General features: G+C 38.7%; 1 protein-coding gene and 1 long non-coding RNA gene across 3 annotated transcripts in view; one reads left to right on the forward strand and one right to left on the reverse strand.

The window, feature by feature from the left end:
• The window catches only part of LOC105948383, a 52,919-nt gene extending 39,507 nt beyond the window's left edge, over positions 1 to 13,412 (reverse strand). The window contains exon 1 of the long non-coding RNA XR_004221286.1: positions 13,373 to 13,412. This is a non-coding gene — a long non-coding RNA (uncharacterized LOC105948383). The remainder of the gene's footprint in view (positions 1 to 13,372) is intronic.
• The window catches only part of taf11 (TATA-box binding protein associated factor 11), a 103,292-nt gene that overhangs the window by 17,139 nt on the left and 72,457 nt on the right, over positions 1 to 13,696 (forward strand). The gene's annotated exons all lie outside the window — the stretch shown is intronic.

Consider the following 13,696-nt stretch of genomic DNA (forward strand, 5'->3'; position numbering starts at 1 on the left):
ATATATACAACCACTAAAACCAACTGTAGATATTAGTGTCACAATAGCCTTATATCCTATTCTTGTTCAAGAACTAATTCAGGCCCCTCTTAAAGGCATTAACAGAATCTGCCATTACCACACCACTAGAAAGGGTATTCCACAACCTTATTGCCCTCACCATGAAAAACCACCTACGCTGCTTCAAATGAAAGCTCCGTTCATCTAATCTAAAGGGGTGGGCTCTGGTACATTGATCGCTTTAATGGGAAAACTCAACATCCCCTATCTGCCTATAATCCCCTCTAATGTACTTGTACAGAGTAATCATGTTCCCTCGCAAGCGCCACTTTTCCAGAGAAGAAAACGAATTTTTTTTTGTCTGTTTACACAAAGGAACTAGTTAATATAGTTCAGTAACATTGATAGATGGGTGCCTCAGGAGGGAAAATCCAGAGAAAAAAGTAAATGTAAAAGTAAATGAAGGTCTGGGTCTAGATGGTATTCCTCTCAGCATCACTACTTAATTTTGCAGGATTTCTTGAGTTTTGGCAATGCCAAGAAATTGGTGAATTGTTATTGTCGTGCTTTTATTCAAAAAAGGATCACATGCTCAGCCTGAAAATTATGTAAGGTTTTTAGTTTCACATCAGTTGTGGGAACGCTTTTAGAGGGGTAATAAGGGATAAGATTGAAACAGTGACATTTGTTGGATGACCAAATATGGGAGGAGCCAACAAAAGCCAATCAAATTTTGCACCCACCATTGTCAGGATCTGTGGGGAATCAAACTTAAGACTATGTGCTGAACTGTGATTGTGTTAACCTACTGAGCCACAAGGGCTTGGTCAGTTGCATTGATGTGTATCCAGCATCAAAAACATGTAACAAACACTGTTGCTTTCCTGGCTGAATAGTTAGGGAGAGCAGCCAACAACCAGGAGATTCTGGGATCAGACCTCGGCAGAGCCTCCTCGAACCTCCTCATAACCAATATGTGATTTATGAGGGTGTGAACCCTAAAACAGAGGAGCTATGGATTCTTTTTTTATAATCCATATTTTTCTCATAGATGCTCCTCCCCTGCAACTCCCTGCACTAAAAGAGCTGAATTTCAAGTTTAAAAGACAGAAATTAGTTGCCAAGAGTGGCATTTTGCCGCCCCTGATAACTTGTGGGGTACTGCTGCAGCAGCGCCCCTGGACTTGAGGAAATGCATTTTCATTTGAAGTGGCTAAGGTGGCTCACGGTAAGGGCAGTAAGGTTGTGGAATTTCATGTTGGGTAATTTTGTGATGACAAATTATATTAATGTATTGAAGAGACTATAAGCACTTGTACTGAAAATGTCTATGGCTTGCTTCAGAGCATTTGACCCTACTTTCCAGTAGGGCTGTTTCTGCCATTAGGCAGTGTGAGGACCTTGGCTCAGGCCATTTACCAAAAAGCCACCTCTGGTACTCAATTTAGTTGAGGTACTGCCGGGTCTGCACACTATAATTACACAGGGTCTAGAGGGTGTCCTCAGCATGTCAGCAATGGGCAGGTCAAAGAAAGTTTGTGCTCCACTAAAGTTAACAGTGCCTAATAGTGCAATAAAGGAGAAGCAGCCAGAGCCCTCACAAAATGGCACCAAAAGCGGCACGAGCACCGCTCCTGCTCTTCAAACATATACAATTTTCCCAAATACCTCTGAACAAAATGGGGAAAACACTCAATCTGTTACGGAAGGTAAACTTTAAGAATTACTAAATATGTTTTGCATTACATTACAGTCTGATTTGAAACAATCCCTGTCAGATATCAAAGCAGAGATATGGGGGTTAGGAGAGAGAATTGCTCATTTAGAGAACAAGGCAGAGGAAACAGTCACTGCTCATAATCAAATAATTGATAATTGTATTACTCTTGAGGAAGATACAATCTCACTACAGAGAAAAGTTATAGATCTCACAAAAATAACATATGTTACAGAGGTATTTATGAGGAAATCAAAGGGCAAGACTTGAATTTTTTCCTCAAAACTCCACAGTATTACCACAAGCTCCAGAGCATTTATTAATCTTTCATCGTCCACATTGTTTACCAAAGTCCCAATGCTCCAAACATGGCACCCCATGACACAATTGCACAGTTTCATTTCTATCATATAAAAGATGCTTTTATAAGAGAATACAGAAATGCAACAGATCTTCCAGCACAATTCATAGTAACCTAGTAAGAAAAAAGACGTACGTCCATCACGTTCAACCATAATGCCTATATATAACCTGCCTAACTTCTAGTTGATCCAGAGGAAGGCAATAAAACCCCATCTGAATCCTCTCTAATTTGCAGCAGAGGGGAAAAAATTCCTTCCTGATTCCAAGATGGCAATTGGACCAGTCCCTGAATCAACTTGTACTAAGAGCTATCTCCCATAACTCTGTATTCCCTCACTTTCCAAGAAGCCATCCAACCCCTTCTTAAAGCTATATAATGTATCAGCCAGCACAACTGATTCGGGGAGGGAATTCCACAACTTCACAGCTCTCACAGTAAAAAATCCTTTCCGAATTTTTAAACTGAACCTCCCTTCTAAACGGAGTGGGTGCCGTGGTGTCTGTTGGAAGGACCTACTGGTAAATAAAGCATTAGAGAGGTTATTATATGATCCCCTTATATATTTATACATAGTTATCATGTCACCTCTTAAGCTCCTCTTCTCCAGTGTAAACAGACCCAGCTTGGCCAGTCTTTCTTCATAACTGAGACTTTCCATACCCTTTACAAGCTTAGTTGCCCTTCTCTTGACCCTCTCTAATTCAATAATGTCCCGTTTGAGTACTGGAGACCAAAACTGGTCTGAACAGCAATATTGTAGATGGGGCCTTACCAGCGCTATGTAAAGGGGAAGAATAATACCCTCCTCCTGTGAATCTATGCCCCTTTTAATATAGCTCAAAGCCTTGTTTGCCCTTGCAGTTGCTGCATGGCAATGCTTGCTACAGCCAAGTTTATTATCTACAAGGACTCCAAGGTCCTTCTCCATTATTGATTTGCCTAGTGCAGTCCCATTAAGGGTATAAGTGGCTTGCATATTTTTACATCCCAGGTGCATAACCCTACATTTATCCACATTAAATCTCATCTGCCACTTAGCCGCCCAGATTGCCAGTTTGTCAAGATTCTGCTGCAAGGATGCCACATCCTGGATAGAATTGACTGGTCTGCAGAGTTTTGTGTTCTGCAAACACTGATACATTGCTTATAATACCTTCCCCTAAGTCATTTACGAAGTTAAACAAAAGTGGACCCAGTACAGAACCCTGAGGGACCCCACTGAGAACCCTTACTCCAAGTAGAGAATGTACCATTAACAACCGCCCTCTGTACCTGATCCTGTAGTCCGTTTTCTATACATGTGCAAACAACTTCACTAAGACCAATAGACCTTAGTTTAGAAAGCAGTCGTTTTTGGTGAACAGTGCCAAATGCTTTGGCAAAATCCAAATAGATCTCATCAACTGCATCCCCACTGTCCAGCTTCTTACTAACCTCATCATAAAAAGCAATTAAATTGGTCTGACATGACCTGTCCTTCATAAATCCATGGCTGATTACTGCTCATAATGGCATTCATATTTTTGCAGATTTGTCAGCAGCTACTCTATTTCAAAGAAAGGAATTTGCAGAAGTTACTTTACGTCTGAGAGCTAACAATGTACAATGCAAGTGGGGTTTCCATACAAAACTGTTTGTAGCCAGAAATGGCAATACTTTCATTCTAAATACTCCTGAGGAAGCTAAGAAATGGGGTTCAGGAATGGGGTTTGGATAATGGAGATTCAATTGCAGACCTTCCTGCAAAAAAGCCTTAGGGGCCCATTTACTTACTCACGAAAGGGCCGAATGCGTCCGATTGCGTTTTTTTCGTAATGATCGGTATTTTGCGATTTTTTCGGAAAATTATCGCGACTTTTTCGTTACCAATACGATTTTTGCGGAAAAACGCGAGTTTTTCGTAGCCATTCCGAAAGTTGCGATTTTTTTGTAGCGTTAAAACTTGTGCAAAAAGTTGAGATTTTTTCGTAGTGTGAAAACTTGCGCAAAACGTTGCGCCTTTTAAGTTTTAACGCTACGAAAAAATCGCAACTTTTGGAATGGCTATGAAAAACTCGCGTTTTTTCGCGCAAATCGTATTGGTAACGAAAAAGTCGCGATAATTTCCGAAAAGTCGTAAAGGCGCTGAAAAAATCGCAAAAAATACGAAAAAGTCGCAAAACGTTCGTTTCCAATCCGAATTTTTTCCATTCGGACTCGGATTCGACCCATAGTAAATGTGCCCCTTAGACTCACTCCAGAATGGGAAACTGTGCATGATACATAGTTACATAGTTAGTTAGTTACATAGTTACATAGGGTTGAAAAAAGACCTGTGTCCATCAAGTTCAACCCATCCAAGTAAACCCAGCACACCTAACCCACACCTACCAATCTATACTCACATACATAAACTATAAATACAACCACTAGTACTAACTGTAGATATTAGTATCACAATAGCCTTGGATATTCTGATTGATCAAGAACTCATCCAGGCCCCTCTTAAAGGCATTAACAGAATCTGCCATTACCACATCACTAGGAAGGGCATTCCATAACCTCACTGCCCTCACCGTGAAAAACCACCTACGCTGCTTCAAATGGAAGCTCCGTTCCTCTAATCTAAAGGGGTGACCTCTGGTGCGTTGATTGTTTTTATGGGAAAAAAGAACATCCCCCAACTGCCTATAATCCCCTCTAATGTACTTGTACAGAGTAATCATGTCCCCTCGCAAGCGCCTCTTTTCCAGAGAAAACAACCCCAACCTCGACAGTCTAACCTCATAGTTTAAATCTTCCATCCCCTTAACCAGTTTAGTTGCACGTCTCTGCACTCTCTCCAGCTCATTAATATCCTTCTTAAGGACTGGAGCCCAAAACTGCACTGCATACTCAAGGTGAGGCCTTACCAGGGACCTATAAAGGGGCAAAATTATGTTCTCATCCCTTGAGTCAATGCCCTTTTTTATACAAGACAGCACTTTATTTGCTTTAGTAGCCACAGAATGACACTGCCTGGAATTAGACAACTTGTTATCAACAAAAACCCCTAGATCCTTCTCCATTAAGGAAACCCCCAACACACTACCATTCAGTAGATAGTTTGCGTTTATATTATTTCTACCAAAGTGCATAACTTTGCACTTATCAACATTGAACCTCATTTTCCAGTTTGCTGCCCAGTTATCTAATTTTGTCAAATCGCTCTGCAAAGCGGCAGCATCCTGCATGGAACTTATAGTTTTGCACAATTTAGTGTCATCAGCAAAAATAGAAACAATACTGTCTATGCCCACCTCCAGGTCATTAATAAACAAGTTAAACAGCAAAGGCCCAAGGACTGACCCCTGCGGTACTCCACTAACCACACTGGTCCAATTAGAAAATGTTCCATTTACAACCACTCTTTGTACTCTATCCTTCAGCCAGTTCTCTATCCAATTACAAATATTATGTTCTAGGCCAATATTCCTTAATTTGATCATTAACCTTCTGTGAGGTACTGTATCAAACGCTTTAGCAAAGTCCAAGTAGATGACATCAACTGCCATTCCAGCATCAAGGTTCCTACTCACCTCCTCATAAAAGGCAACTAAATTAGTCTGGCAAGATCTGTTACGCATAAAACCATGCTGGCACAAACTAATAGTATTGTGAACTGCAATGTATTCAAGTACCCTATCCCTTATTACCCCTTCCAAAAGTTTTCCTACTACTGATGTCAGACTAACAGGCCTATAGTTTTCAGGCTGAGAACGGGATCCCTTTTTAAATAACGGCACCACATTAGCAATCCGCCAGTCTCTTGGCACCATGCCAGACCTCAATGAATCCTGAAAAATTAAGTGAAGAGGTTTGGCAATCACAGCGCTCAGCTCATTTAATACCCTGGGATGAATCCCATCCGGCCCTGGACCTTTGTTTACCTTTACATGTTCAAGTCTCTTTTGAATTTCCTCCCGAGTGACCCATGCGTCAGTAGCTAAATTACTAGAACTGGGCATATTACAAGGGAAGCCTTCATTATCTGGCTCCTCAGATGTATAGACAGATGAAAAATAAGAGTTCAAAATTTCAGCTTTTTCCCCGTTTCCATCAACCAACGTACCCCCCCGTGATAATAAAGTTCCCACCCCTTCTTGCTTCATTTTTTTACTATTCACATAATTAAAAAATAATTTTGGATTCTTTTTACTCCTAGCAGCAATATCCCTTTCCATCTCTATTTTAGCTTGCCTGATAGCTTTTTTGCATGCTTTATTTGCTTCCTTGTACCTGATGAAAGTTTCTGCTGTCCCAGCTAACTTGAATGCCCTAAAAGCACGTTTTTTCTTACCAACCTCGACAATAACACTTTTATTCAGCCATAAAGGTTTTGCTTTGCGATGCCTCTCCTTGCTTACTAGGGGGATATACTGTTGCGTATACCTACAAAGCAATGTTTTAAAGATGTTCCATTTTCCTTCTGTGTCTAACCCCATGAAAAGCCTTTCCCAGTTGACACATTGCAGAGATGCCCTTATACTGGCAAAGTCTGCACGTCTAAAATTGAGCGTTTTAGTTACTCCCTTATAGCGCTGTCTCTGCAGCATTATCTCAAAGGAGACCATGTTGTGATCACTGTTCCCCAAATGCTCACCCACACAAATGTTCCTAATAAAAAGCTTTAGGAATAATTACTATTGATTCCTGCCTGTTACATATGTAGGCAAATTTAAAAGAGTCTGATGTTGGTCTTCTTAAGGTTTAATTTGTTTATATTAACTTTACTAAGTTATTTTATTATACATCTGCATGCTCCCATGAAAAATTTGCTCCGAGATATGTTGTCTTTGAATATGTCAATATGTTAACAATGGCTCATGTTCTGAGTCAGCTTGTAAATCTATTTCTTAAATGTCTTCTTGTCTATATGTCAGGCCCAAAATTGTGTTAAATTATGCAAGAACACCACCTGGATCCTGTTTACAGAAATCTGATATGCTTTTATTACACCGGTGGGGAACCAATGTACAATACAATGCTGTACATTAGATTTCCAAATTGTTTACATTCTAATTGACTCTATCTGATTCTATCATGACTTCTTATACCCTTCAGTGGGGGATTTCCAATAGCCCCCACTGCCCCCATATCTTGTCCAATCAGAGTCCAATGTTCCCATTGTTATCTGTTCATCTTTCGTGAAGCTTCTTCTGACGCTTGACTTGGACTTTCCAAAACATCTGGGGTTTTTCGATAACGTGGGGTGATGGTAGATGATTCAGCATTTTCTTAAAGTTATAGCAAATGAGCATTTCTTATCTGTAAACAACTTATATTAAATGAACAAAACATTTTCTGCAACTTCTTGCTAGTACCAGGCCTTAAATATATCAGTAGGCCTAAAGCTTTTATGTCTATGGTTAAACCTGTCCCCACATATATGTCTACTTTAAAGATATTCTTATTTTTTATGGTAGCTCCCTTACCTGGTACATAATTTCTATGAGATTTCCTATTGGCCATATACATTATATTATATAATTAATTTTCCAATACATATGTCTTTTATACCTAGTATACTATATTGTTTTAACCTAGCTTCAGGGTCAGTAACTCACAATATTATTGATGACTATGTATTCATCATTTAAATTGATTTCCCTTAACGTGAATGGACTTAAAGGGGACCTGTCACCATAAGAAATAATTTGAAATTATATTCTATTGTGTTTGTTAAGCAAAATATACTTCACTTACACTATATAAGTAATAAATCTTTTTTTCCTTCAGTCCTGGAATTACACAATCACAGCAAATAAGCAGGTGCCATTTTGCGGACACTGTTATTAAGGCAAGCTTTGTATCACCCCAAAATCTTGTGTATGTGCCAGCATGGGGGACCAGATGCCCAGGCCCATGCACTGGCTACACAATTAGATGGTTAGGAGGGAGGGGGAAAGTGAGAGCTGAATTGAAAGTTAAAGTACTTGTCTTCCCCGCGTCTATGCCTAAGGCATTTAGGTGGGGCAGGCAATATATGATTGACAGTTGGGATTTTAAAATGCCTTTTATAATGGGTTTGGATGTGTTAATATAGAAATGAATTTGGGTTTCTTGTTTAATTTGAAAATTACTTTTATTATACAGCTTTTTATGTCTGGGTGACCGGTCCACTTTAACTCCCCATTTAAAAGCTCTTAAACATTTTCTCATATTAACAGAAGGCAGACGTAATATTTCTACAAGAAACTCACTTTCAGAAAGATAATGCCCCAAAATTTTCTTCCTCATATTTCTCACATTTTTCATGCTTGTGCTTCTGAGAAAAAGAAAGGAGCCACTATCATGATTAGTTACAGGATCCTTTTTGAATTAATACATTTAGAGTCTGACTCTGAGGGAAGGTATTTGATTTTGATTTGTAAGATGAATAATGAACTCTTCACTTTATGTAATCTTTATGCCCCAACTCCTCACATTCATTTCTTAACCCCTCTTTTTAATAAAATTGCCAAACAGGGTTTACTGTAATAGGTGGATATTTTAATTTAATACTAGATCCCCTGATAATACCAGAAGATTTATAGATTTAATACATACAATTCACAAGTCTAAAATTCCAGCATTAATAATCTCGTTGGATGCAGAAAAAACATTCAATAGAATGCACCATGAATTGATATAAAAGGTTTTATTTAAATTAGGCTGTGATAACTCCACTATACATGCTATTTCTGTATTCTATCATAACCCTACAGCTAGAATAACCAATATTGTCTTTCTAATGGTACACGTCAAGGATGCCCCCTCTCCCCACTGATTTTTAAGTTGGTAATAGAAATCTTAGCTCAGAAAATTAGAGATACAGGTGAAATTGTCTGGTATTCAAATTGGTGATAAAGATCATCGTATAGGTTTATATGCTGATATTATTATTGTACAGGTATCGGACCCCTTATCCGGAAACCCGTTATCCAGAAAGCTCCGAATTACGGAAAGCCCGTCTCCCATAGACTCCATTATAATCAAATAATTCAGAATTGTAAAACTGATTTCCTTTTTCTATGTAGAAATAAAACGGTACCTTGGAATTGATCCCAACTAAGATATAAATAATCCTTATTGGATGCAAAACAATCCTATTGGGTTTAATTAATGTTTTATTGATTTTTTAGTAGACTTAAGGGGTTGAGATCCAAATTACGGAAAGACCCCTTATCCGGAATACCCTTGGTCCCGAGCATTCTGGATAATGGGTCCTATACCTGTACTATCTAATCCCAAAGAGAGATTATCTATACTTAAACAAATATTACAAGAATTTTGAGACATTTCTTACTATCAAATAATTCTCCATTAAAGCATCAGTTTAAGTTTGACTGGAAGAAAGATTATATATTTTGCCTTGGTATAAGATTAACAAAAAATGCAGAAAAATTGCTTAATTTTAATTTTCTTCCATTGATGCAGACTTTTAAAAATTACTTGGATGCCTTTATTTCTTGGAAGGGAAGAATTGCTGCTATAAAAATGCTGTTACCTAAACTACTATATTTGTTTCGTTCCTATTTCAATCCAGTTTTCTTTGAAAGGTTACAAATGTGTTTTACCAATTTATCTGGAATAAGAAAGCTCCTAGAGCATCCAAATATATTCTTCAAAGAAATAAAGATGAAGCAGATCTGGTAGCTCCAGATCTTAAGAAATACTTTAAAGCCAATATTTTAATATCAAACTATAGATTTATTAATCATACAGTCACAAAAGTAATGGGTAGAAATTGAAACTACTCTTTTGAAACCATTTTCATGGGATAAACTACTATGGTCAAGTGTTAAGAATAATAAATTTGCCTCCTACGGTAAAAGTTGCAGTCAAAATTTGGAGAGAAAACAAAATTGATACATTATACTCTCCTTTTCCATTCTGAAAACAGATCTCAAAGGTTGGGGTAAGGAAAGTTCTTCTAGCTTAAAAGACTTATTACAATGTGGATCATCTTAAAACTTTTACTTTTCTAAAGGAAGAATATAGCCAGTGACTCGTGAGCAACATGTTGCTCTCCAAACCCCTGGATGTTGCTCCCAGTGGCCTTAAAGCAGGTGCTTATTTATGAATTCTTGGCTCAGAGGCAAGTTTTGGTTGCATAAAAACCATTAGTACTGCTAAACAGAGTCTCCTGTAGGCTGCCAGTCCACATAGGGGCTACCAAATAGCCAATAACAGTCCTTATTTGGCACCCCCAGAAACATGTTTCATACTTGTGTTGCTCCCCAACTCTTTTTACATTTAAATGTGGCTCACGGGTAAGAAAGGTTGGGGATCCCTGGCCTAGAGAAAGCTGAATTTTGCAAGTATTTACAAATACACACATACTTAACATCTCTTCCCCAAAGAAAGTTAAGATCATTATCAGATTTACAAAATTGTTTACAATTGGTACCTCTCCCCCTTAAAATTGTCACAGATACAGTGGAGGAAATAATTATTTGACCCCTCACTGATTTTGTAAGTTTGTCCAATGACAAAGAAATGAAAAGTCTCAGAACAGTATCATTTCAATGGTAGGTTTATTTTAACAGTGGCAGATAGCACATCAAAAGGAAAATCGAAAAAATAACTTTAAATAAAAGCAACTGATTTGCATTTCATTGAGTGAAATAAGTTTTTGAACCCTCTAACAAAAAAAGACTTAATACTTAGTGGAAAAACCCTTGTTTGCAAGCACAGAGGTCAAACGTTTCTTGTAATTGATGACCAAGTTTGCGCACATTTTAGGAGGAATGTTGGTCCACTCCTCTTTGCAGATCATCTCTAAATCCCTAAGGTTTCGAGGCTGTCTCTGTGCAACTCTGAGCTTGAGCTCCCTCCATAGGTTTTCTATTGGATTAAGGTCCGGAGACTGACTAGGCCACTCCATGACCTTAATGTGCTTCTTCTTGAGCCACTCCTTTGTTGCCTTTGCTGTATGTTTTGGGTTATTGTCGTGCTGGAACACCCATCCACGACCCATTTTCAGTTTCCTGGCAGAGGGAAGGAGGTTGTCGTTCAGGATTTCACGATACATGGCTCCGTCCATTTTCCCGTTAATGCGAATAAGTTGTCCTGTGCCCTTAGCAGAAAAACACCCCCAAAGCAAAATGTTTCCACCCCCATGCTTGACGGTGGGGACGGTGTTTTGGGGGTCATAGGCAGCATTTTTCTTCCTCCAAACACAGCGAGTTGAGTTAATGCCAAAGAGCTCTATTTTGGTCTCATCAGACCACAGCACCTTCTCCCAGTCACTCACAGAATCATTCAGGTGTTCATTGGCAAACTTCAGACGGGCCTGCACATGTGCCTTCTTGAGCAGGGGGACCTTGCGAGCCCTGCAGGATTTTAATCCATTGCGGTGTAATGTGTTTCCAATGGTTTTCTTGGTGACTGTGGTCCCTGCTAATTTGAGGTCATTAACTAACTCCTCCCGTGTAGTTCTAGGATGCTTTTTCACCTTTCTCAGAATCATTGACACCCCACGAGGTGAGATCTTGCGTGGAGCCCCAGAGCGAGGTCGATTGATGGTCATTTTGTGCTCCTTCCATTTTCGTACAATCGCACCAACAGTTGTTACCTTCTCTCCCAGCTTCTTGCTAATGGTTTTGTAGCCCATTCCAGCCTTGTGCAGGTCTACAATTTTGTCTCTGACATCCTTGGACAGCTCTTTGGTCTTTCCCATGTTGGAGAGTTTGGAGTCTGCTTGATTGATTGATTCTGTGGACAGGTATCTTGTATACAGGTGACTAGTTAAGACAGGTGTCCTTAATGAGGTTGACTAATTGAGTAGAAGTGTCTAACCACTCTGTGGGAGCCAGAACTCTTAATGGTTGGTAGGGGTTCAAAAACTTATTTCACTCAATGAAATGCAAATCAGTTGCTATCTTTTATTTAAAGTTATTTTTTCGATTTTCCTTTTGATGTGCTATCTGCCACTGTTAAAATAAACCTACCATTGAAATGATACTGTTCTGAGACTTTTCATTTCTTTGTCATTGGACAAACTTACAAAATCAGTGAGGGGTCAAATAATTATTTCCTCCACTGTATATCCAGGAACTGTTAATACTAGTTATTGATATAACAAAGAAATAGGAGATATGTTACACATGGTCCTGTTCCAATCATTTCCAATCAATTTCAATTCAAAATCCAATTTCAAATTCAAATTTCAATTTCAATTCAAAATCAATTTCCAATTGTTTCCAATCCAATCATTCTGGACTTAAGCATTTTCTCTGCCATTATATTTCATGAGATTTTGTTTTATCTCCAAAAGTGGTGTTATTAAACATTTTATGACAAAATTCCTAACAAAGCTCTGGAAATAGTCATTTTTCAATTATCAAATACAGTCAGACTTTTAACTTTTAGCCAGGAATTGGATAAAACAAAGAGGTCCCAAACATTTTTCAGCTTATGAGAGACATTAGAAGTAATATAGAATATGAAATGGCAAGTCCAAGAAATATTTCGTAATGAAGATTCATACAGGAAGCTCAAAAAATATTGAAGAACATTTCTGGTATTGATAATTTATAGTTATGTTTGATGTGTCTGGGGTTATGGTGTTTTTCTTTTCTCTCTGAAGATATTGATAAAGTAAGCAGTGTAATTATAATTTACATGTATTGTAAAAAGTAAGTTGAAAAAAAAAAGTTTTTCTTGAACCAACATGTATTTTTTTACTTATACTATTGATGTGGTGACTAACCACTGTGTAATGATATCCCTGTCACAACTATGTACACTATAGTGGGTAATACAGATATCTTTTTAAATGACACTGTCACGATTACGGCACTTCAGACGCACGTGACTGTAGGCGTGGCTGTCTAGAGGGTCCCCTGCTCAGTCTCACACACCTGACACCCAGGTCAGACTAGTGTCACAGCACCCCAAAGACCAACCAACGCTCACACACTCATACACAACTTGCTGCCACCACTCTCATACTTCTTACACTGGTGATTAGAGATGCCAAGCACACTGGTAGAGAAAGGGTTAATGTAAAGAACCAACACACACACTCTCCTTACCAGCAGTCACAGGGTTAATCAGCACACAGCATACAGAGGGCTAAGGCACACAACACAGTTACACACTCGGAGGTTAGGTACGTTTTAGAGCATCAAGGACAAACTTATTAAATTTTATATTTATAAAAAGTATAACATAAAAGTATAACAGTGCAAGTTTAAAACAAGATGTTACAAAAAAGGGACATACAATAAAACAAGTACAAACAGTTTTAAAATAAAAAGGAAAAATATAGAAGTCCTATACTATACCAAGCAAAGTCCTTCTAGTCCTGGAGGCAAGGGATAAACTTCCAATAGAAATTGGTCCTCCACAGAATATCCGAGTATAGTCAGAAGAGCTGACTATTTATCCCAGTTTGCAGGGGATAAGGTAACTGGACACTCCCCCCTCCCTCAGGAATGCAAGGGGCGGGGCCATTAGCAGGACACAGTGTGAGTTTTATGGCCTCCTGTGTATGGACTGAATGTATGGGACGGGTCCAATGATACCAATGTCCATAACTCCTTGTGGGAACATAATAGAAAGATGAAATTAGATTCATCAATTCTAAATGATCCCACCGGTCCCATACA

This window comes from Xenopus tropicalis, chromosome 2, assembly GCF_000004195.4.
Source record: "Xenopus tropicalis strain Nigerian chromosome 2, UCB_Xtro_10.0, whole genome shotgun sequence".
Classification (NCBI taxonomy): Eukaryota; Metazoa; Chordata; class Amphibia; order Anura; family Pipidae; genus Xenopus; species Xenopus tropicalis.